This window comes from Hoplias malabaricus, chromosome 11 (assembly GCF_029633855.1).
Source record: "Hoplias malabaricus isolate fHopMal1 chromosome 11, fHopMal1.hap1, whole genome shotgun sequence".
NCBI lineage: Eukaryota > Metazoa > Chordata > Actinopteri > Characiformes > Erythrinidae > Hoplias > Hoplias malabaricus.
In genome coordinates, this window is record NC_089810.1 from 24780087 (window position 1) to 24805560 (window position 25474).

General features: G+C 37.8%; 1 long non-coding RNA gene across 1 annotated transcript in view; it reads right to left on the reverse strand.

Annotated features, from left to right (window-relative positions):
* The window catches only part of LOC136709366 (uncharacterized), a 105681-nt gene that overhangs the window by 66073 nt on the left and 14134 nt on the right, over window positions 1–25474 (reverse strand). The window lies entirely within an intron of this gene.

The following is a 25474-nucleotide window of genomic DNA, read 5'->3' on the forward strand; positions in this document are numbered from 1 at the left end:
AAATGTTTAGTTGTTGTATGTGTTTACTGCAGACAGGGGAATCAAGGGAGGAGCTTTAAAAAGAAGAAGAGGCGTAATCTTGGAGGATGAGGGAGAAACTCATCATGAACAGATCCTCAGCAATGGAGGCGTTAAGATGATGTCTGATCTAATCCTGCTCCAGAACAGAGGAATTTACAGCTTCAGCTGACGCAACTTCAGACTGGGACACAACATCTGTGCACAGTACACAGTGAATTTGTCAGTGTTGGATTAAGACTTAAAGCGTTAAACTTAACACTACTTTGGAATATATATAGTACCACTCTATAGAGAGTAAAAATTGCACTGCAAACAGTGTTGCATTTCCAATATTAATTTGACAATGGTGTTAAAAAAGAACACTTGCAGTGTAAAATAGTAGCCCACTAGATTTGTTTACAATTAACACTTATTTTTACTCCCTTTGGTAACTCTCATAAGTGTAAACAATAAAATATACTCTTCAGTTTTAAGCATTATTTTACTTAATTTAGTTTTTCTATTAACACCATAGAGTTACCTCTCTTTAAAGGTTGAATAATAAAATGAACTAACATTCTTGTACAAAAAAAAAAAAAAGAATTTTATTGATATGCTTCAACATTATCAGCAGTCCACCCAGACATGCAACTGATAATATGAATATTCAAACTATCCGTTTAATAAAAAAGATGGCTTTAAATGCTACAGTATACATATAGACTACAGTTCAAGCAGCAGGAAGCAATTTTAATGGCATTGCACAATTTAAGGGAACTTGTAGGGTCCAAGTAGGTCAAGCCTATGGCACAATATACCAAAACTGGTTTTCAGAGCTATATGACATCTGCAAATCAAATGGCTTACAGTATATTAAGTCACTTACCCTGAACACTTTAGAATAATCGATTTCAGGTCAACTTTAAAAGCAAAACATTGTCACGAAAACAGATCGTTTAAGAGCCGCTGAAGCCAGTAACACTTGCTCATTTTTTACAACAATTGATTTGATTTTGTAAAACACTGGCAAATCAAGGGCTACTTCACCACAAATAACCAAATCAGGACAATCTTTGGTGCACTGATATTTTACCCATTTTACCGAGAACACATTTGTCTGCAAAGGAATGTTCATTTTTACAAACCGGATTCCAAAAAAGTTGGGACACTAAACAAATTGTGAATAAAAACTGAATGCAATGATGTAGAGATAGCAAATGTCAATATTTTATTCATAATTGAACATAGATGACAGATCAAAAGTTTAATCTGAGTAAATGTAACATTTTAAAGGAAAAATATGTTGATTCAAAATTTCACAGTGTCAACAAATCCCAAAAAAGTTGGGACAAGTAGGAATAAGTGGCTGGAAAACGGATATTGAGGATATAACGAACAGCTGGAAGACCAATTAACACTAATTAGGTCAATTGACAACATGATTGGGTATAAAAAGAGCTTCTCAGAATGTCATTGTCTCTCTGAAGCCAAGATGGCAAGAGGATCACCAATTCCACCATTGTTGCGCAGAAAGATAGTGCAGCAATACCAGAATGGTGTTACCCAGCGTAAAATAGCAAAGACTTTTAAGTTATCATCATCAACCGTGCATAATATCATCAAAAGATTCAGAGAATCTGGAACAATTGCTGTGCGTAAGGGTCAAGGCCGTAAAACTCTTTTGGATGCTCGTGATCTCCGGGCCCTTAAACGTCACTGCACCTCAAACAGGAATGCCACTGTCAAGGAAATAACAGAATGGGCTCAGGAATACTTCCAGAAAGCATTTTCAGTGAACACAATCCACCGTGCCATCTGCCGTTGCTTGCTGAAACTCTACAGTGCAAAGAGGAAGCCATTTCTAAGCAAGCTCCACAAGCTCAGACGTTTGCACTGGGCCAGGGGTCTTTTAAAATGGAGTGGCAAAATGGAAGACTGTTCTGTGGTCAGATGAGTCACGATTTGAAGTTCTTTATGGAACACTGGGACACCATGTCATCCGGACCAGAGAGGACAAGGATAACCCAAGTTGTTATCAACGCTCCGTTCAGAAGCCTGCATCACTGATGGTATGGGGTTGCATGAGTATTTTGTGGCATGGGCAGCTTGCATGTCTGGAAAGGCAACATTAATGCAGAGAACTATGTTCAGGTTCTACAACAACATATGCTCCCATCTATACATACTGGTCTCCTCTGCCCCCAGACGTCTGTTGAGTGTTGTAAGAAGAAGGGGGGATGCCACACAGTGGTAAAAAGTGGCCTTGTCCCAACTTTTTTGGGATTTGTTGACGCCATGAAATTTTTAAACAACATATTTTTCCCTTAAAAAGATACATTCTCTCAGTTTAAACTTTTGATCTGTGGTTTGTGTTCTATTCTGAATAAAATATTAGATGTTGGCACCTCCACATCATTGCATTCGGTTTTTATTCACAATTTGTTTAGTGTCCCAACTTTTTTGGAATCCGGTTTGTAGATGCAATTCTACTGGATCCTTTCATGTCATCAAGAAGCATCATCTTTCCTGGCCCTACAGCTAACCTGTCTTGGTCAAAGGCTCCTCAATTATATGCTATATAATTCTGATGTAGTTGTGATAATTCATTTGTGGTCATACCGCATCGACCACAAATGAACAATGAGCCCAATATTTCTTATACACTGAGGATAATGTATCATTAAACAATGTTTATGCAGCGAGTTTTTTATCTGGGAACAAGTACTTGAAAAGCCTGTGATGTTCTGCAAGTGTTTTAAAGAGATTGTAATGCCCTCAGATAAAATGGGAGAAAATACAATGTTTACAATTTGCAGTAAGGGTAGAAGCAGCTGCCAATAATCATCTTCTTGGAGCACCACACCATCAAATATCAATGATTCATTGCGAAGCACACACTAGCACTGAATTGCATTTATACTCAAGTCATTGCTCACTTCATGTAGTTTCACAGTTTGGGGTGATTTTTCCTTTTATGGTAGCCATAATTAAATCACTGCAACCTTAAATCCAATTATTCTGCTGTTACAAAGTTGGATTGTAAATAACACAAGGCAAGTTTTAACTCAATCTGGGACACCCTTCCCAAGAGGTCATGCATCATGTCAACAGAGAAATGCTCCACTGTATTAAAGTATTGCAGAGTTTTTAATTGCTTCACTCCATACACATGGGGTAGAGTTGAGTTTGACTGCAAAGATTCACAGTGTAGTAATTGCATGTGTTTTGTTCGCAATCATCTTCATAGAACACAGTTTAAAAAAGTACCTTTTCTGTAAGGCAAAACCTGCAGCAATTCTGAAAACTAAATGATTCAACAAACCCGAACAGGCTGTGTAAACCAAGATTATCACCAGTTACTTGCACAATGTTCCCATGTACACGGCCACTGAAAACTTCTATTCACTCTGTCTCAAGAATTATTAAGTCATTAATAATTCTTGAGTACTGCATCAAATCCAAACTTTTTGATATCCTGAGTATGAAAAAGGGCACATAAATGTATGTTTACTAGTGATTAATTAAATTGTGGGGTAAAAATTCTCAAAGTGAAATATATCACACCCAATTTGTGAATACCCGTCTTTGCCCAGAAGGGATTGGCTTTTTCAAAATCGTCATAAAACAGTTGGATTTGTAATGCATGTGTTACGTATATTTTAAGTATAATCCACCTTCTAAATCACAGAAAATACCATCTTTGGATGTTGTATATGACTTCAGTCTGAGTGTGGCCTTTACATTTTTTTAAAATAGAAATCGGTGTTCTAAGAACTGGTAGGGCAATGACTTACTGATAGAGACGGATGGTCAATGGAGGGCGCTAGGGTGCTGCTCTACCTGGTGGAAAGTTATTGTTTTTCTTTATAAAATATTTTTTATAGTTATCCACTACTTATTTGAGATATTAATATATTACAAATGTAAAATAATATATAATATATAAAATATACTGTGAAAAGGGAGCTATATATAAAACAGCCCAGTGATCCCTGTGGCTACCTGATTTGTGCGACCTGCTCGATTTGGACTGCTGTCATGCACGTAGCATATCAGGGGCAGGCTAACTGTTTTCCAAAGAGAGGAGCTTTATCTTCAATAGAGTAACTTTAAAAACACATAAACACTAATGAGCCTTTCTTCAATGTCATTTACAGTTTTAAACACCTGGAATACCTGCCAAGTGTGTTTATTTGCAGCTGACGGTATCCCTGTAGAGGTATTCTTCTGTTTAAATGAATCATGATAAATAACAAAGTTGGGCACAGACCTTTCAACCAAAAGAATATCTTTACCATTATACTCAAAGAAACTAATATAAGTATCAGAGCTATCAGCAGTGATGTTCCACACATACGCAGTCCAAATCGTACAGCAGCACATATATGGTAGAGACAGGAAGAACCTGTCACTTCCTGGTCTGCTTCTCTTCCAATGAATACTGGGAAGGTGAGAGATTGTACAAGCATTCACATGACGTGCATCTCCGTTCAAATACAGCACATTATTGAAATCAATTGGCATAGGGAGGTAGACAGGTGATTTCCTACCCTCCTCCAAATGTTACATAGTGCAGTGTCTGCAATGCTGAACCGCAATGACTGAGACTCTTCAGAAACTATATTGATGCAATCATTTTAAGGTAAAAATATTACACACTGTTCCTTTAAGGTGATCTTTTATATGGTTGGCCTGTGGTATAATTTATTTAGTATGATATTTCAGACAGAAATTACTTGTGCTCGTTTACACCTCGCTATGTCATGTGCAGCTGCTCCAGAGCATTTAATTTGATTAATTTTTTTCCTGTTGACACTATACAAGGCCAGTGTCCACAGTGAGTACCTGGTTTCCTCACCTGTAAAGGGGGTCTCATTGACATAAATTCAAATGGATTAATACAGTGCTGATTTGAATAAAACACTTTTATTCAAAGGTGTTTGTATAAATAACCCTGTCCAACGTAACCCTGTCCTCCACACTGTCTGAGTCAGGCAGGTTCTCTGTGGCAGCAGGTGTGTGTTGATGTCTGTGAGAGGTTGTGCGTTTGGCGTTCATTCTGACTCCCTGCAGCGACTTCCTGCCAGGCTCCACCTGACGCCGTGTTCCCTTTAATCTGCACCACTTTATACCTCACCACCACTCGCTGTCTCTCTACCACTCTCTGTCTATCTGTAACCTTTTCTGTTTCTGTTTCACTCTCTCCGTCACATTGTCTGTCTCTGTACCATACTGTATGTACAAGAAAACATATCAAGTTTGGAAAATTGTATTCATTTTTGACATAGAAATACAGAGCTTACAGCTACAGGACAACAAGAAAACTTCAGTGATTTACACATTCTGTTCTTCATCTCATTTCCCTCAACATGGTTCTGTTTCCATTTGTAATCTCTCTCTCTCTCTCTCTAAAACTCAATAAAAGCAACTTTGATTCTCACCATACTCAACTCTTATGTATAACAGAGAGTGTCTCACAAACTGAGGGTCAGAAAGGTGTGGTGTTGAATAATAAATGCAGGTGTGTGTGGAGTGTATGGCTGTGTTGTCCCAGAGTGTTTCTCCAGCCATCTGTCACTTGCTTAATTACAGCTACAGGGCAGAAGCGGAGAACCTCTTTTTCTTCTTCATTTTCCTGTGTGTATGTATATTTCTGCCTCCACTGACCAGAAAAAAAAGATAAAAGTCCAGATTTGACCTCTCTAGACCTCCATCTGAAAACAAACCACATTCACTCAGAAGGGGAGCCAGAGGAGGTTAAAGCAGTAGTTTACAGTTTGGATACTCTTCCGCTTTCCCACCATTCAATTATACTCCAACAAATAAATACATACATCAGAGGCGACTGCTCCAAAACTGCAAGGGAAGCTCAGCTTCCTCTAAAATGGAAAAAAATAAGTGATCAAATATATACTGTTGTGTGTACATATCATTGAATAAATATGCACTACAACTCGCTCAACTTTTGTTCAAAATCAGCTTCTTATCACTGGTAAAGACGCGGCTTTCCTCTCAATCATTCTTGCAGCTTCACGGTGCTTTAAACAGTGTGGACGCTGAGCGTCTATGGGGCAGTGGGCTGGCCTCGGCTGGCCCAGACGCTCAGCTTCTGCCTGATGATTGGATGATCTGTCTGAGGCTGAATCCCTTTTTGATTGACAGCGAAGTGAGCGAATCATCGATCCTTTGGTGTAAAGATCCGTGGGAGCACAGGCGGCACGGTGGCGCAGCAGGTAGTGTCGCAGTCACACAGCTCCAAGCCCAATGATTCCAGGTAGGCTCTGGACCCACCGCGACCCGGAACCGGATAAGCGGTTACAGATAATGAATAAATGAATTTTATGATGTAGGCCGAAATTGAGCTTCCCCTCCTTGAAAGACCAGCATCTGCCACTGACATACATGTACAGTGTCTGAATATTATTCCTTTTGTGTTACACTGGAGCTATGAGAGTAATGGATCTATGAAGGCTATTTCACACTAATAAGCATTGGGCTAATGTGTGGAGAAAAGGGGAAAAAAAAAGATAAAACCCTTGTAACTTACAAACTTCTGACAGGGGCTGGTACAGTAGAAAAAATTACTGTTTAGTTCATCTCCTGAATTTGAATCCTGAATGTTCCCAGAACTTTTAAAATGTCTGGTTTAAAGGAAAACATCATCCACTTTCACCCCACCTCCCAATACAACGCTGAATGAATGCTCATATAATTTAACAAATACAGTGTTTAACAGGACACAAGCAATGTGGGCAATTTAATAAAATAAAATAGAATTATGAAGATGTTTTTACTGTTACTGAGAACTTCAGCTAAAAATGTTTTACAGCATCTAGGGACTTGGTACTTAACTGTAACTGAAGTTGTGACAATGCTTTTGGGTTTGGGTTGAATGTATAGTTTTAGGGGAAGAGAAAAAAAACACATTAAATTCAATTAGTACATGGTTATGCTACACAAAGGAGCCTAAATCTTTCATTCTCACCTTTACCATGGAATTCTAGGGCTACTGCATTAAAAATATACAGAGAATAATGTTGTAATTCTAATTTTCTAAAATTTATTTATTTATTAGAAAAAGCTATAATTTAAGGAACATCTACCATGCTATAATGATTTTACCTTGATTTCCTACAATAAAAAACTTAATTAAAAAATTAAAGACAGGTATAAAAATTCCATGGATCGTACATAATACAAACAATGCATGGCAAACATACAACTATCACACTTTGGATCAGACATTATTTTAATTCAATGTTAATGCAGATCTTATTGTAATGCATGTTACTTAAATATTTATTGTTAAGATTAGATCTACGCACATGTTTGGCCATTTGTTTGATTTGAAATACGAAAATTGCAAGAAAGGAAAATGCTCCTTCTGTTTCTGGGGCTGTGGACAGTGTGACTCCCAAAGATTAAATTCTTCAAGTGTCTGCAGTTGAAACTCAACTTGGTTTAGTCATGGTTTGTGATTGTCACAAGAAGTTGTTTTAGTAGGGCGGCATTGGTGGCACAGCAGGTAGTGTTGCAGTCACACAGCTCCAGGGACCTGGAGATTGTGGGTTCAAGTCCTGCTTCAAGTCTGTGAGGAGTTTGGTGTGTTCTCCCCATGTCGGTGTGGGTTTCCTCTGGGTGCTCTGGTTTCCTCCCACGGTCCAAAAACACACATTGTTAGGTGGATTGGTAACTCAAAAGTGTCTGTAGGTGAATGTGTGTGTGTGCCTCCCTGTGAAGGACTGGTGCCCCTCCAGGGTGTGTCCCGCCTTACTCCCTGTGATTACGAGTAGGCTCAGGACCCACCTCGATAAGCGGTTACAGACAATGAATGAGTTGTTGTAGTATGGTAGTTGTGTGCACTATTTGTTTAAATACATTATTTGTAGCTCATAGTAGTAATGTGTTTGCTTTTCTGGCTCTTTGTGTCTGATAGGTTGGCCACCCCAGTCCTATGGCATTACTCAAAGAGCCTAGCACCTTTATCTTCAAGAGTATACACTAAAATATATATTATAATCTGAGTAAACATTTCTGTCTATCATGCCCTTATGAGCTAATGTAGATGTATAATCATAATTAAATCATCATATCACATGAGCCTGTCAGACACTCAGTTATTCTAAAGTTTTATCGCAATGTACTTTTTATTTTTAAGGGTGGAGATTAAATATCCTCAGAACACAAGGCTGCCATTCTGAGCTCCTCTCCCTTTTCATTTCACTTGTCCTGTCTACAGCAGCACACACTAAACATCTTTTATAACTCCATCTGTCAGGAGGCTTTGTTGGCTAACCATGAACATACTGTTCACTTTAAGTGAGAGCCGTTAAGGCCAGTGATCATCGACCGAGCTTGGTATTAAAATATTACTGCCAATCCGATGGCCTCTGGAATGTGCCGTGAATAATTAAGCCTTAGCATTGAATACATTGATCTTAAACATTTGAATATTTCATTTTAAGTGTGCTTTAAAGTCATAAACATTATTGTTGTAGTGTGTATCGGGCATTATTCAGTCTTGCCCTCTATGGCTTTTTACAGAGGTCAGTGGAAATATCCTTGTATTCACTTGTATCATATAGTTATAAAAACAGAACATTACTCAGTAAAATATATTGCAGCCTCTGAACCACACACACGCACACACAATCTATGCATTCAGAAGTGGTGCTGATAAATCTTTAAAACCATGTGCAGTCATGCAAAAGCATTCCTGCCTCACAGCCTGTGGATATACCTGGTTTGGATTGATCTGTTTCTAGGAATGTCACAAAAACACATTTTGCACAAAATCACAGCAGTTATATGTCTGGTTTATTAATGATCCAATCCAGCTTTACTCTGGATTAGATGTATATCTATACATACTCTATATGTCCATACACTTTCAAACACCTAAGGTTCTGTTCACAGCTTGTATAGATTTTGTGATCCACAGCAAATCATCCAATATCAGTATCATGTCACTCACTCATGTTTTCATGCAGGATGCCATCAAATCCTGACAGTAATGTTGCAGGTATAAAGACAGCAATGTTGTAGCATGTATTGTCAAGGCTTTCCAGAAGAGTAGAGACTGTTACTGCAGCAGCCTACTGATTGAGGACCTTTATATCAGGAAATTTAAATGTGATGATCGGCATACTAATCCAATATAATTTGGATTTGGATACAATTTGGAGCAGTTTCCTCACCATATGTTAGCTCTCTGGTCTGCTTCAGCACTGGAAAAGGTCCATTGTTTGTACGCAACCCCGGCTCCGTAAATGGGAAACAAATTGTGTGTGTCTTGGTCTGAAATAGCTCATACATCTCTCTTTCTCATCTCTCTTTCAGGCACACCCGAGAAACAGGGTCTGGAGGTTTGGACAGTAGAAAATTTTGGAACATTTTAAAGCATGAAAAGTGATGAGGGCATTGATCTATTCCTGTTCTATAGGCAGTTAAAATTGGCTTATTTTGCTTTTAAAGTTACATTACATTCAGGAGACTGCTAACTATGTGAACGTAAACACATACTGAAAGTGCTAAAAAACAGCTCGAGTTACAAATGAGATTTTATAGTAATACAAACAGTGAATAAAACATTTCGAGGCAAGTTAAAATATTGTTCCACATTAAAAGATGCCACAAACTCTGACGACAAATTCTGGAAAATGCTAACTGCATGAAATTAAACGCAGACTGAAAGTGCTACAAAACGAAACAACTCGAAATACAAATGAGTTTCTGTGGTAATTCAAACTGAATAGAAACTTACAGAGAAGGTGAACTTCAACCACAAACAATGTATAGTCAGCTTCTTACTCTTGAGCATGATGCTCATGGGTGGTTTATGTGTTTCCATAATGTGTTAAGCTACATTGGACCTGTAACTCCTGTTCAAAACTAAAGAAGCAAACTTCAGCATTTAAAACTTATTATAATTTAGATGAAGTATGAAAAACCTGGGTAAATGTCTTTTTGCCAACTTCTTTAATAAACAACCTGTCGATTCTCATTTAAGCCCATCTTTAGCCTCAGTTCTGTAGGTTATCAGCTCCAGATGGCTGGAAATGTGTTGAAATAAACAGTGTGTGACAACAAAGTTAGAAGAGTGTGGCAGTGTTGAGTGACTGAGGTGTGGCCAGCAAACGTGTGTTTCCCTGGAACCGGCACAAAAGCACAAACACAAACACACACACACACACACACACACACACACACACACACAAACACACATCCACGCAACCTTGCTCATGCAATATTCAGCACTCAAATCAATCTGGCTTCATCCGATAAGCAAATCTGCCTGCTGACATTATGAATGAAAAAAAAAAAAAACATTTTCTACAAATATTTGAGCAGGAGCATGTGGTACAAATAAGCCACACACACACACACACACACACACACACAGAGAGAAATCTAGTCATATAAGCTTGTTGAAAACAGAGATGTTCACATGTCTGAATCTAGTTTTGAAGGTCTTGAGTTCTTTGAAACTCAAAACTTATATCTACCCTTGGATCTCTCTAAATTCTTCATCAAATTTATTTGTATACTGACTTACAACTGACGTAGTCACAAAGCAGCTTCACAGAATTCCAGTAAAGATAAAGTTTTAACATGAAATTTAAAGAATGTAACAAGAATGTAATTCATTTTTTCAGCTTCCTGTTGGTGAGCCAGACAAAGCTTTCAGGTGTCACGCCCTCGTCTCGTCACCTGTTTTCCCCGGTCATGTGCTCTTTTAGCACATGGCTATGTTTTGTTTATGTTCTTGTCTCCGCCCTTGTCCCGCCTTTGTTCCGCCTTCTCGTCTGTGTCAACTGTGTTAACCCGTCCTCCTCGTTATCTGTCCAGGTGCGTCTCGTCTATGTTGTGTATTTAAGTCCCCTTCCATCACTTCCTGTTGTCGTTCATTTTGTATTGTTTGTTTCCTATCCCAAGTTGTGCCGTTACCATTCCTAGTCATGTCATGTTGTTTCTTTGTTTTGTAAAGGTTTGTTGTTTTGCTCTTTCCTAGTCTGGTCATGTCGTTTCGTTTCCCAGTCCTGTCGTGTTGTTTCCTTCCTTCTCCCTGTAAAGTCGTTTTGTTTAAATTTCTACTCTTGTTGTTTTCTAACTTCATGTTTGCCCTTAAAGTCCGTTTGTGTTAGTTTCGTTTCTTTATTTTGATATATTAAATATCGCTGTGTTTTAGCAAGTGCGTCCGCCTCCATCAGTCCGTCCCATGATCCGGGACATCAGGAGCCGTTTGTTTCAAGCAGTGTAACCAACATTTTCTCCCATTGTTACTTTCTAAGCTATGGCTGTTTGCAAGCAGGGGTGATTATATTTTATTTGTATTAACCTTTCATTTCTTGTCTTGTTTTTCACCCATTTTGCATACTGTTAAAATTTAGTTTCTCATTTAAGGGTGCCACGCTTTTGCCCTGTCTCTTGTGTTCATGCTTTGTTTTTGTTTCCTTTCCTACTAAATGTGCTAAAGGAGCGCATGGCTCTGCCTTTTTGTTCCTGTCTCCTCCCTTGTGTGTCTACACTTTAGTCCCACCTTGCTATCAGTGTCTCAACCTGTCTCTTTTGTTGCCCTGTCATCTCTTCCTGGTGTGCTCCTTGTGTATACATAGTCCCTTGGTCTCAGTGCTCCCTTGTCTGATGTGTAGATGTGTTTCAGTGTCTTAGTGGTTCATGTATGTCTACACCATTTTGCGGTTGTTTTCTGTTTGTTTCTAGTTTGTGTTTCCAGTTTCCTGCTTGTGTTGTGTTCAGTTTTAGTTTTGTTTGTTAATGAAAGTTTCCTTGCATATACATCAGCCTGCATCCTCCGTCCAACCGTCACAAAGGGGTATTTAAAGCATTGTCTGTGATTTTCCACTTGTCTCCAAGATTTTGCCTTATATTTTTAACTTTTTAAAATGTATTTATTATTACATTTTAATTCTGCAATGTGGGCAGCATGGTGGCACAACAGGTTGTGTTGTGGGCTCTCCCCGTGTAAGCGTGGGTTTCCTCCGTGTGCAACGGTTTCCTCCCATGGTCCAAAAACACATGTTGGTAGGTGGATTGGCAACTCAAAAGTGTCCATATGTGTGAGTGTGTGTCACCCTGTGAAGGACTGGTGCCCTCTAGGGTGTGTTCTCGCCTTGTGCCCAGTGATTCCGGGTAGGCTCTGGTCTCACCACAACCCTGAATTTGATAAACGGTTACAATGAATGAATGAACAAATTTTGCAAACTGGAACCTTTTTTATAAACAAAGTTTATTATATCTCTCAGCTGACAATGCTCTTTTTAAGCATTATTTACACCATATTGCAGTTACAAGAGTACGTTTTTAAAACAAGGCATGATCCCTTGACATTCATGTTGTATTCCATAACTACATCTGAAATTAAATAAAACACTTATAATCCTAAATATTTTAAAAACATTTTTATTTCATGGTTATAAATTAGTTTGTAAACATCTTAAAGGTAATTAATAATCATTTTAACTCAGAAATAGAAAGGGCAACAGTGACCTTATTCTTGTCTAATACTGAAAGTGGATACTCAAAGTAAATAACAAGCGACGACCTGAGACTGTGAGTTTAGATACCCAAAACATTATTAAATAGTTGTCTAAAAACACATTTTATACATTTATGAATTGAACCTGGTGGGTAAATGGTTAAACTCATTAACAAATATGTGCTGAAGCTGACAGGCTTAATGGCAATTGATGGAGAAGAGAAAGTACAGTATAAGACAAAATCTGAGATTTAAATGTGTAAACTGACTACATTGTAGTGCAGATTTGGCAAATAAGTCATTGTAATCCTTTTGTTGTCTATGTGTTAAAAATGAATATTAATCAAATCAAATTTATTTGTTTAGCGCATTTTACAACTGATGTGGTCACAATCATTTTATCATTGATTAATCATTAATCATTTTAATGCATTTACAACCTAATTAATAAATAATAAACTAACAATTTATAAATTGTAAGTGTAGTCACATCCTAAAATGGTACCAAGATTTTTATTGTTCTGTCTGATTTTCAAGGGCAGCACTGTGGTGCTACAGGGAGTGTCACTGTCACACAGCTCCAGGGTCCTGAGGCAATGGGTTCGGAGTCCTGGTGACTGTCTGTAAGGTGCGTTTTCCCATGTCTGTGTGTCTTTCCTGGGTGGTCCAGTTTCCACCAACAGTCCAAAGACACATTGGTGGATTGTTTCTTTCCAAGTGTCCATATGTGTGAGTGTGGAGTCCTGAGATGGATGCATGCCATGTCCAGGGTGTGTTCCTGCCTTGGTCCCTGTGATTCTGGGTAGGCTCTGGACCTACTATGACCCTCTATCAAGTTAAATGGTATCATAAAGAAAATTAATTATGAATTTATATCTATATTGAACACAAGATACAAAATAGAATTACTGGGCACCGTAGTATAAAAAAATAATCATGTTTTAGGCATAATAAATTGATGAGTTGGTTTCCTCAATTTGCAAAGTAAATTCACCTTATCTGGGTTAATTGTGAATCTGTCTCTAGATTCTCTTTAATTTATCTCTACTTTATCCTTAATATCTCTTACGTTTCTCTTTAATATAGCTTTAGGGCCTCATTTACAGCACATAGGTCAGATCGTGAGACAGTAGAGACTATACCTTGTTACTCCTTTTGTCTTCTTTTGAGTTTGTACTAAAGTTGAAAGATAAAATATACCTTTACTGTACATTATTGTTCAAGTGACAGACTGGTAAATAACCTAGACTTTGATGTGAAATACACACTGGATCTGTAGTTTTTCAACAGCAAACCCACACGCACACCTATGTGGGAATTATTTGTGGAATGATAGGAACAGCCTGTATTTGGGGAAAGCAGTAGCTCTATGGTCATGCAGTTTATGTAAGGATGTAAATGCTGATGCTGAGGTGGAGGTGTGTGTCCTTGTGCTGCCTGTAAGTATTTACAGCTCTCACTGTCCTCATCTGATTTACGCACACACCACGGCTGATTTGTTTGCCATCAAAATATCAAAGATATTAATAGACTCAGTGGAAAAGATGTAGAAGTAAACATCACCCATTTTAACTTAATGTAGCTATAGCAGTGGTATTATAATAGCAGCAGAATTATTAGAAGATTAGCAGTATTAGTAAGAGTAGCAGCTGTAATAAACAGAAGTAATATTAGAATTATAAGAAGTAGTAATTGTAGTAGTAGTAGAAGTAGTAACAGTAGCAGAATTATTAATAGTAATAGTATCAGCAGTAGCAGTACTAGTAGCAGCTGTAGACGTAGCAGGATTATAGTAATAATAGTAGAATTATTAGTAGCCGCCTAGTAGTAGAATCAGAAGTAGTAGTAGTCGATGTAGTAACATAATAGTAATTAATAGTAATAGTAGCAGCAGTAGTAGTAGTAGTAGAAACAGCAGGAGATTTATTGGAAGTTATAGCAGCAGTAGTAGTGGTAAAAGCAGTAACAACTGTAGAAGTAGCAGAATTATCAGAAGTAATATTAGAAGCAGTAGTAGGAGAATTATTAGAAGTAATATTAGCAGCAGCAGTAGTACTAGTAGTAGTAACAGTAGCAGAATTATCAGTAGTAATAATAGCAATAGTATTAATAACTAGTAATAGTAGCAGTAGCAGATATTTTAGAAGAAAACACAGCAGTAGTAGTAGTGGTGGTTGTAGTAGCAGTAGTATTGGTAAAAGCAGTAACAGCAGTAGTAGTAGCAGAAGTACTAGAAGTAATAATAGTAATAGTAGTAGTAATAGTAGCAGTAGTAGTATAGTAGCAAATATCTTAGAAGTAATAGCAGCAATAGTAGCAGTCATAGCTGTAGTAGCAGTAGTAGTAGTGGTAAAAGCTGTAACAGTATTAGTAGTGGTAGTAGCAGTAGTAGAAGTTGTAGCAGCAGCAGCAGCAGTAGCAGAATTATTAGAAGTAGTAGTAGTAGAAGCAGTAGCAGCAGCCATAGTAGCGGAATTATTATAAGTAGTAATAATAGTAGTAGTAGTAGCAGCAGCAGCAGCAGCATCACCAGCAGCAAGTCAAAGAATCAGCTACATTGGAATAGATTCTCCATAGCCACAAGCAAGACCACTGTATTGTGTAAATTATCACAGTGTGTTATGACAAGATATTAAAACTAGTACAGAAACTCAATGATTGTATTCTCTGCTAGTCATGGCCATTATTAGGGCCTCACCTTAGTCCTCAGTTGAGAGAATTGTTGAGAGAAATGAAAATCATTTCCAACTATTTTTATAACCTATTTTTTATCAATCTTGTCAGTTAATGTGTGCAGCCTCACCTGATTGTATCAGAGATCTTGTACTAAACCTGCTTCAAACATGGCTGCCTCCTGTGTCCAAAATCACTTCTCAAAACGGCCCTGGAGGCAGTGCTGCCTTTGAGGCAGAAGGAACGTAATTGGTTACCAGCCAAGCCAACAGGCAGTGATTAGATAGATAGAGAGAGAGAGAGAGAGAGAGTGTGTGAGTTTATTGCCTTTTGTTCCAATGAACCCTTTGATTCTCTCCTTCTGATTTGGATTGAAATGGCCCTTTATGCCCCATTATCTCACTAACTTTTGAGTGATAGCATCAACACTCTCATCCTCATCTTCATTTACAACTTGCTGTTAGGGATCAAAGTCATATGTGTTTGCATATAACCTTAAGGGAGTCTGGGAGTGGTGAACCTCCTGTACCTAACCAACCAACTACTGAGGTATTGTCCAACTGCTTGGGTTGAGATGCAGACCACTTGAGTTATTGACACTATATGGTATATAGGTCTTCCATCTGCCTCAAAGGCTAACATTTTGAGAAATGATTTTGCACATGTATCTCCATTTTTGTCAATTTATAGTTATTTATAACTATATCATATAGTATCACAATATATCATTTGAATGCACCTTCACATTAATTGGAATAAAATCTCTTTATAGTGACTTCCATTGAAAGATAAGAAGGTTTTGTTTTTCTCCTGTAAGTTTAATATATTGGAGATATATTTTTTTCTTTGGACAGCGACAATAATGTGGTTCATTCGGAGACTACCAATTAATTTGATTTGTCAGCTCATGTGAGATAATTAAAAATAAATAAGTTTTCATTAAAATTGTTTGTTACTTTTAGCAGGTCAAATGACTGCACCTTTAACAATGTGTAATAATATTTATATTTTAACCAGGGCTCCAGTGTAAAACTAAATAAGGAAACTTGTTTAGACTCTGAACAAGTCTTGGCTGATTGGCTACATCTAGGGCAAACTGTATAAATTCATTTTCCACCGAACCACGCATTTAACCTTGGCCTTTAAAGGAATCATAATAGCCTTGTTTTGCAGGCACTGTTATTTTCAGTGCCTCCCCATTCAGACCAGGTCTCAATGTCTCCTCATAGCGATGCTGTTTGTTCTGGTGTTTTGTGAAGTTATTTTTTTTTTCCTGCAAGATAGTAATGACACATTATAACCCCATTAAGACACTGAAGCGTGTGTCTCTGCAGGGCTGCTGTTACAAAAATGAAACGTAATGATAATGAAGCAGTGATGGTTTTTGGAAGGTCAGACCCGAGGAACAGAAACACCTCTTGCAGCTAAATTTATTTTTCATTTATTGTTATTTATTTATTTATTTTTAGATTTTTCCAATATAAGAGCAATTTGAAACTCAGTGTTAACACAGTGTGGTGTGTTTGTTTGGGTGGGCATATTGTGCAAGTGAAGCCTTGATTGTAGAGATTAAGTAAAATACTAATCACCTGTCTAAATGCTGGGAGGAAAGCCGAGCTCAGTCAAGTGATATTTATGGTATAATAAAGGTGACAATGATAACCAATTAACTACGATTTTATTTAATAAATCTAAATTATATTTGGATGACTTAATTATTCACAAAGCTTTTTCCTGCTCAGTTGGACTCGCATAAATAGTTAAAGGGAACATCTATGACTGTGGGAAAACGCAGCTCTAAGTTCTGCGTCTATTAAAATGGAACAGTATGTTTGTGGGTAGATAACGACTGTTGTTTGTGTGTGGCTGAAGTTAAACTTGTCTGTACGTTTTTATTCACTGTTTGAATTACCACAGAAACTAATTTATAACTCAAGTTGTTTAGTTTTGTAGCCCTTTCGATAATACAGTTTGACTTCTCCCGAGTTAAGAGATATTTCTCCCTTAAGTGTTCCAAAACAGCAAAAATATATCAATATTACCCACCTATGGAGTAGGAATATAGCAATCCACATTTCCGCTCATGCTTTTCAATGTCTGGAGTTCTCTCTGTTGTCTACAACAACTCCAGATGCCTCTGCCATGAACAGAGTGAGAGAGAGAGAACTAGCATAAAGGACGTTTTTTCATTAATTTAGAGACACTGCGAATGGTGAGAAAACAACTTTTGAACTGTATTTTGAATTAGATATACTTTTTGTAATATATAAATACAATATAAAATAATAATAAAAATGATAATACATAATGTAAAGTTTCTGAATTTTTCTTCTAAAAAAAAAAAAAAAAAGAAACAGCAAAATCAAGCAATATCATCAACAGTTTATCAACCACACAAAACAATAACAAAAAGAATCCTCTGCCCTACACACACCCACCATAACTATTGCTCGGACACACAAGGGATATTTTCCATTGAAAATATTTGTCAAAATGGGATTTAAGTGTTGCTCTGGGATTTTTATACGAGGCCATATCGGTTATAGTGAAGATGGTACTGACTCTCTCTCTCTCTCTCTCTCTCTCTCTCTCTATGTGTGTTTAAATTAAGATGAGTGTGTGTATGGCTCGTCAGAGAATTTGGTTCTCATTTTTTCATGTGTATAATGTGTGTGTGTGAGTGAGTATGACAGCTGGCAGCAATAGACAAGTCATATTACACCTACAGTAACAGCCCTCAGTTTCCTGAGAGAGAGGGAGAGAGAAATGTATAAGAAGTGGAGACACGGAAAAAAGTGTACAGCTGAAAGAGAAAGGAGGAAAATGAAGAGAGGGAATGCAATAGAAAGAAAAAACAGTAAGGTAGGTAAGGTTAAAAAAAAATAATAAAACAACAGGTGAAGAGAAACATATGACCAATGAGGAGAGGAGAAGAGAGCAGATGAGAGGAGAAAGCAAGAATGAGAGAAAGGAGAGAGGTGAGGAGTCACAGAGGTTGAGAAACAACAAGGACTGGGATAGCGATACTAAACTATAGTTTAAACTCCTCCTGTTCACATACAAATCACTGCAGGTCTGGCAACACTTCATTTAGCAGGACTCTTACACCCTTACTGCCCTTCCCTTAAATTTTGGTCCTCTGATGCTGTTCTTCTTTCCATCCCCAAATTCTGACTGATCTCTGCAAGGGGTAGATCCTTCAGTATCATGGCACCAAAACTATGGAACACATTACCTCAATCTCTCCATCTCTCCTCTTTTCTCTTATTTCAAATCTCAACTGTAAACAGACATTCTTTCTTTACATTTTCATCAGCTCCCTCCTGTCAACAACTGAATGTTGCCCCCCCCCTCTATTTATGTATATTATATCTATACTGATGTAATGCGATCTTGAGTGAGGTGATATTTAAATAATTTAAATAATTATTATTACACTACATATATCTGTATCACAGATAACAAGTATATATCATCACACTGACACACACTATAAAGTAGAACGGTGTTTCCCATTCCCGTTCCCAAAGTGACCAGAAGTGATGTGCTATACCACACATTTCCCTTCCGAACTGATACCAAATAAAAGCCAGGCTGGTATTGCAGATACTGAAACTGATATTTTTGGAATAGTGATTAAACCTGATTATGAAAAGCCAAATAAATATTTTTTCTAACCATTTTATTTCTCTACCTAATTCCTAATACATTCATTGTCCAGTTCAGGGTTGTGGTGGGTCCGGAGCCTACCCCGAGTCATTGGGTGCAAGGCGGGAATACACCCTGGAGGGGGTGCCAGTCCTTCACATGGAGACACACACACCTCTATGGACACTGTGCCGCCCTTTAATCATAATAATTATATTGATTTAACAATAATATTTATATATAACTATCTCAATTAATATGGCTTTCTGTTGTTACAGGAAATGTACACACACCCAGAGCCAGAAAATATATGAATCACTCGCCCCCCAGTCAGTTATAATCATTGCCTTATCAGTAGTACAAAACCTTGATAAAGGCTGGCAAGAGGCTGTCTGTCCTACTTTTTCAGCATGCCTATGTGTGTTGGTCAGCAAAGAGGGAAGGCAGAATGAAAAGTAGTTCCAATACTATGCCACTATTTATGGTGGTATTTTATTATTAATCGACAGCCTGGATATACATCCATCCTACAAAATTAATAAACAAATGATATAGATAATTTGGAGCCATAATCGATTCTTAAAAGTAAACGCAAGGACTGAAAGTAAGGATATTTAGGCATCAGTCAGCCAGTCACTAGTGAACAGTAAGTCTATATAAAGTGGACAGAAAAAAAAGATGCGTGTGTGAATGTGGACCATGGTCTACACACTCCAGACTGCTGGATGAATTATGCATAAATGTGTCTTGTGTAACTGATGGCCAGGATTTAGGGTACAAACAAACACTGGCAATATGTTCCACAGGCAAAATCCTGTTAGAGAGATGAAGATTCATTCTTTCTCGCTTAATCCTGAAGAATTAGCTCAAACTGCAAATGAGAGAAAAAAAGAATTTGCTGTGTATACAGACTAATGTATTAAAGGGCCCATCCTACATTTTTAAACACTTGCAAAGTTTTAGTGTGAAATAATTTTTCACACCACAATTTTTATATTGTATGTTAAAGTGGACATGAAATAGTAGATGCAGTTTACGTAATTTATAAGACAAATCCCATGCTTCAAAAATTTAACACTGTCATTCATTAATTATCTGTAACCTCGTATCCAGTTCAGGGTCATGGTGGGTCCAGAGCCTACCTGGAATCATTGGGCGCAAGGCAGGAATACACCCTGGAGGGGACGCCAGTCCTTCAAAGGGCAACACACACATTCACTCACACACTCACACCTACGGACACTTTTGAATTGCCAATCCACCTACCAACGTGTGTTTTTGGACTGTGGGGGGAAACTGGAGACCCACGTGGACACGGGGAGAACACACCAACTCCTCACAGACCCAGAGTGTGACTCGGACCCACAATCTCCAGGTCCCTGGAGCTGTGTGACTGTGACACTACTTGCTGCACCACCGTGCCGCCCTTTAACACTGTCAGTGAAACCGAATTAAAAGTAAAAGGCACTTTATATGCCACTTATTCGACAAGTGTTGCGCCATGTTGCTGTATCGTTAAATGTTACGTCATGACGTTGGTTGTCTTGGGGAAACTGCATTAGTTTATTAGCTTGAGTTCGTAACTCAGTGAAAAATAAAAGACAAACCAAAAGTTGATGCAAAAAGGGTGATGCTGTTACACATACATACATATTTATTTATTAGGAGTGGACATAAAATAATATCATATTTCAGGGTATTTCAGAAGACAACCAACACAAACGGTGCCCCAACATATGAGCTACTGTCTCTTATAACACACATTAACACATCACCAATATGTCTGTGTCAGTGCAGCGCTGAGAATGATCCACCAACCAAATTATACCTGCTCTGTTGTGGTCCTTGTGGTCCTGTGGTCCTTGACCATTAAAGAACAGGTTGAAAGTGTAAAAATAAAATATACAGGGCAACAAATGGACTATATTCTGTAATTATAAAATTGCAATATGCTCCTGTATTGTCAGTGGAACTCAGAGAATGGACAGAGATTGCTGAAACAAGGAAGTGATCAAAATGTTTATAAATATATACACAGACTGACAGTAGTGGCTGTTAATTCAGCAGTATTTCACAGAGAGAATGTAAGGTGGCGCCACTACACCGTCTGTTGTTAGTTCAGCCATATTTCACATTCCAGTTCAAGAACTAAATTTCGGCAGAATGCGTGTTCAAGTGGTCTAAGGGTTGAGAGCTGAATTGGGACACTTGCACCGTTTCAGCGCTGAAGGTCCACCATTCACCACGGTGCAGCTCAGTGTTTTACTGGAGCCTCAAACAGAAATGTGTTGAAAGTTGTTGAGGTAATATTTATCATAGTCTCTTCTTTATGTTTGAAGAATGTTTCTGTGACCCAGCCTTTTATTTTCTACTAAATATTTAACAAACAAAAGTCATCTTGTCTGTCCCAATAACGACATGAATACACAGACACGTCTCACCGTTACTGACTTTCTGAGGAGTAAATTACATCTCCTGATTATTAAAGCCAGAATTACGAGGCTGTAAAATAAACGAGGATATACATTTGTTACAGTACTGTTTTATCAGTCGGATCCTTATAGAAATGTAAGTCAGTAATCAGTAAGTTTGTAAACAAAGACATGACATGAAACACCAAAGCTTCCAGACCTTCCAATGACAAGGGCATGTATTTGAGGAATTTTTGCAGTGGAGTGGTTAAGAATACCCTGCTCCCCACAAAAATCCACATTAGTATTACATGTAATACAGGTGCATGACCCCACAGTCATAATCAGTTTTCAGCAGGTGGCACTAAGTTAGTGAAGGAATCATATGGCATGACAGTTGCAGTGAAAATGTAGAACCTTTTATTTAACACAACTTCAAAACTACAATGTAACCTCTACCTACAAACTTGATCCGTTCCGTGACCCGGTTCGTAAGTGGAAAAGTTAATTTCTCGAGTCAATTTTCCCAATTTCAAATAATGGAAAAGCAATTAATGCATTCCAGCCCCCACCCCAAAAGTCACCCTTTTTGAACTTATATATGTTTACAAAACTCTCAAATTAGTAAAAAAAAAAAAAAAAAAAAAAAAAAAATACATGTAGCATTACTAAAAGCATAAAAAAGAAATACAGTGGAAACTAATAAAAAAGAAATAAAAAAAGTTTTAAGTGGTTATATATCACTAACTTGAAGACGTGACGACTGGCTGGAGGAATAACACAGGCACTGGCTGTATGACGGGAGGTGGGGGGTTGGGTGAATGTGGGGAGACAAAGCGTTGATATGGCTTAACTTAGCACGAATTTCGATGTCTCCTATTTACACTAATGCTAAATTGCTAAAACTACAATTTGCTAATCATAAAAGCTCACTCAAGTCCGGGCGCACTGGGAGACTCGCCTATTGGGGTCAGTGGCCATTTCCAGCCGCCGGCAATTTGCAGTGAGTGCTTGTTTGGTCCACGTCTGACCTTTTAAACCTGAAGTACCTCTAGACAACAGACACGGCTCGTTTTTTCCGCTAATACTTGCGCTCCAATGAAAAATGTCCCCTGTGAAACAATTTACCACAATGCTGCGATCCGGACATGGTTAGGCTTTTTAGACCAGTGTGGTAGGTATAAGAAAAATTAATATCATACGACAATTTAAAGTAGTTTTTGGTGTGAACCGGTATATGGCCCAGCACTATAATATATAATACATTTTTCCATGATATGAGTATGAGTCGTTTAACGATAGGCTGTGCCCAAGTGGCTCCCAATGCCTTCATTAGTCACTAAGGAGTGCCATCATTTTTACACCATTTTTTTACAAAGCACTACCACTGTCTGTTGCTTAGTAACAAAGAAATTATCTGATGTTTATAATAAATTATGAGTGCATTGTGGGAGATCGTAATGACCTCAAAGTCATGTTCAAATTCGTATTTAGGATTCGGACACTGATAGACATTCCATCGCATGTGAAAGTGGCCTGTATGTCCAGCTCCAGCACAGTATAAATTGTACACTTTCCAAACACACAGTAAACTGGACTGCTGGACACAGGTAGAGTGAGGATTAAAAGCTGTGTATATATGCTGTAGACTGATCATGCTGTTTTTAGCTGGAGATGACCACAGCTTCTCGAAGCTCATTCCCCAGCCACAGAAATGAGAAATGGCCCTGTCTAGTAGATGAGACCACCCTTTTTCTTCTCCATCCATTATCCCTCCTCCTTACCAGCTCCTCAGAGAAGCAGAAGAGTAGGAGGAGGAGTGCTGACTATTGCTCTTCTGCTCTTCCATTTCTCTGCGCCAATACTTCAGAAAGGGGAATACACTGCGGCTAAATATCTTCTGGCAGCTTTTGATCCCACACCAAAAAAATACCTTTAATAACTGTGTAATTACTCATTAACAAGGCATGCAACAAGAGTACTGTTGATGTAGTTACTGTTTTAAGAACATTTTATGCCCTGTAATATTACAGTACCAAATGTGGAATTACAGATTAATCTTAATGTAATTACACCTGTTATGGTCACTGTTAAAATCCAGCATTATACTTTTACTGTCTCTAATAACTGCGCAGTTACAGATTAACAGCATATAAAGTGCAGTCAATGCACAATTATATATGTTCTACTGTTGTAATTCATTGGTAACAGTGGATACCTCATGTTCTATTCATATGTAACTACATAGTTATTACAGACAATATAAAATAGCACCCAACTTTCTCCACCCATCACCAGTTTTGAAACCCAGATGGTTGTAAAATGTAGCTCTCTTTCTTTAATGATATAATTGATGTTTGCTAGTAGCAAAAGCACCAGGTGGCTAGTGAGCTGGACTCAAAGATATCAGATGAATTGGAGAAGCTCCATTTTAAGGCTTTTCTAATGAAGTGTTCATTGCTGAGAGCTGTTATACGCTGTGCTGTTTCTTGGTCATTGATTTTCCTATTTGAGCTTAAGAACTGCTTCATTTATCTTATTCCAGTGCACTGGGAATGCTAGGAATTCAAACTTAAGCAGCAATTCTGCAAAACCACATACACATAGAACTCTATCTACTAGAACCCTGCTATAACTGCTGCAGGCGAACACATCTCTCCAATTCCTGCCGAACACATGGCTGTCAGAACTGTCCCCGTCTTTGCTGCAGCTCTCCAAGTTTTCAATGGGGTCTTATTCTTTTTGTTTTTTTCCTGCACGGATATTCATCCTTCCTGAGTGGCAGTGTGGTGGATCACTGTCAAGTCTAACTGATTTAAATGTAATAAGGATATCACTGGTTTCAGTCCCAGTTTTGCTGTTTCTCCAAAAAGGTGTTTTTTTCCAATGGTCTTTAAGAAACAATTCCATTGGCACGCTAACAGTGGTTTCTGCATTGTTAAAATGTTCTTTGGCTTGATGGAATATATGCTGTAAATTGTTCGAAATGTTGAATATTTTTAAAAATATATTTCTAAATAGCATCCTCTGCTATTATGAGTTTGACATTATAACAAATAACAATAGCAGAAACATTTGATGCTGGGAAAAAAAAATTATATATATATATCAGTCCAGTGTTTTGCCACTCAAGCAAGATGGGCATGTTCTGACTGGAACCTTTATATCTACTAAAACACACCCATAAAAAAAATACTACAACCACACCCACAAAAAACAAACCTTCTAAAACGATACCCACAAAAATTGTACCTATCCATGGGTTGCATCTGACGTCACTGTGTAGAGTAGCCACTATACTGGGGACCTACTCATGACTCAAACACACCAATTCAAATAAAATTTGTGATGTTTAAATAGTTTTATTATTTCTTTTTAATTCTGATATAGATGTTAAAAGAAAAGTAACATAAGTATGGATCCCTGACCCATTTATCCATGTCGCATTTGTAAACAGTGCTCTGTCCATCTGTGTCAGTCAGAAAAGGACCTTGGGCTGTGTACCCCCACCCCCCCATAATCACACAAGACTTCACAGAATTTTTGTTTTATTTGCAGAATGATGAATGATTAAAAGCTATAACAGTTAAAAATAGTTAAAAAGCCCAGTAAAGGCGGACTAAACACAGACACTATATGTAGGGTGGGGGACAAAATTCAATCCATCAATAAACTTATTTATTTTCACACAACTTTAAATTTACATTAGCTAGCAACATGTATCTTTAAATTCTATAGCTAATTAACCACATCCAAAACATCCATACCTAATAAACCACACCCACAGCTATTATGCCTAATATACCACACCCACAACAACTATACATAATTAACCACATACACAAAGACTTCAGATGATCTCTTCTGATTGATGAATTTTAAGTAAACAACATATTTTAGCACTAACTGATTTGATTGTAATAAAAAATTCAGACACTAATCATCTGCCTACATCTGCCACAATCAAACATAAGTTTCTGAAGCAAGCCTGGAGCTGATTTCTTCTTCACAGTTGTAGCCAGTTTTGGACAAAATAACATGGAAAAGTCGAATTGGCTGATCAGTGCTTGTGAATCTGTAAACTGACAAAGTCTTTTTCCTGACTCCTGTGGAGATTCGTGCCAGAAAAGCTGTGAATGTGGTCTTTCCAGATTAGTTTTTTCTTTAATTTTCTTGTAAGCACTTTCCGTTCTTGTCATTAGGCGTTTTTAGCTTTGAACAGCGGTGACCGGCAGAAACCAACATT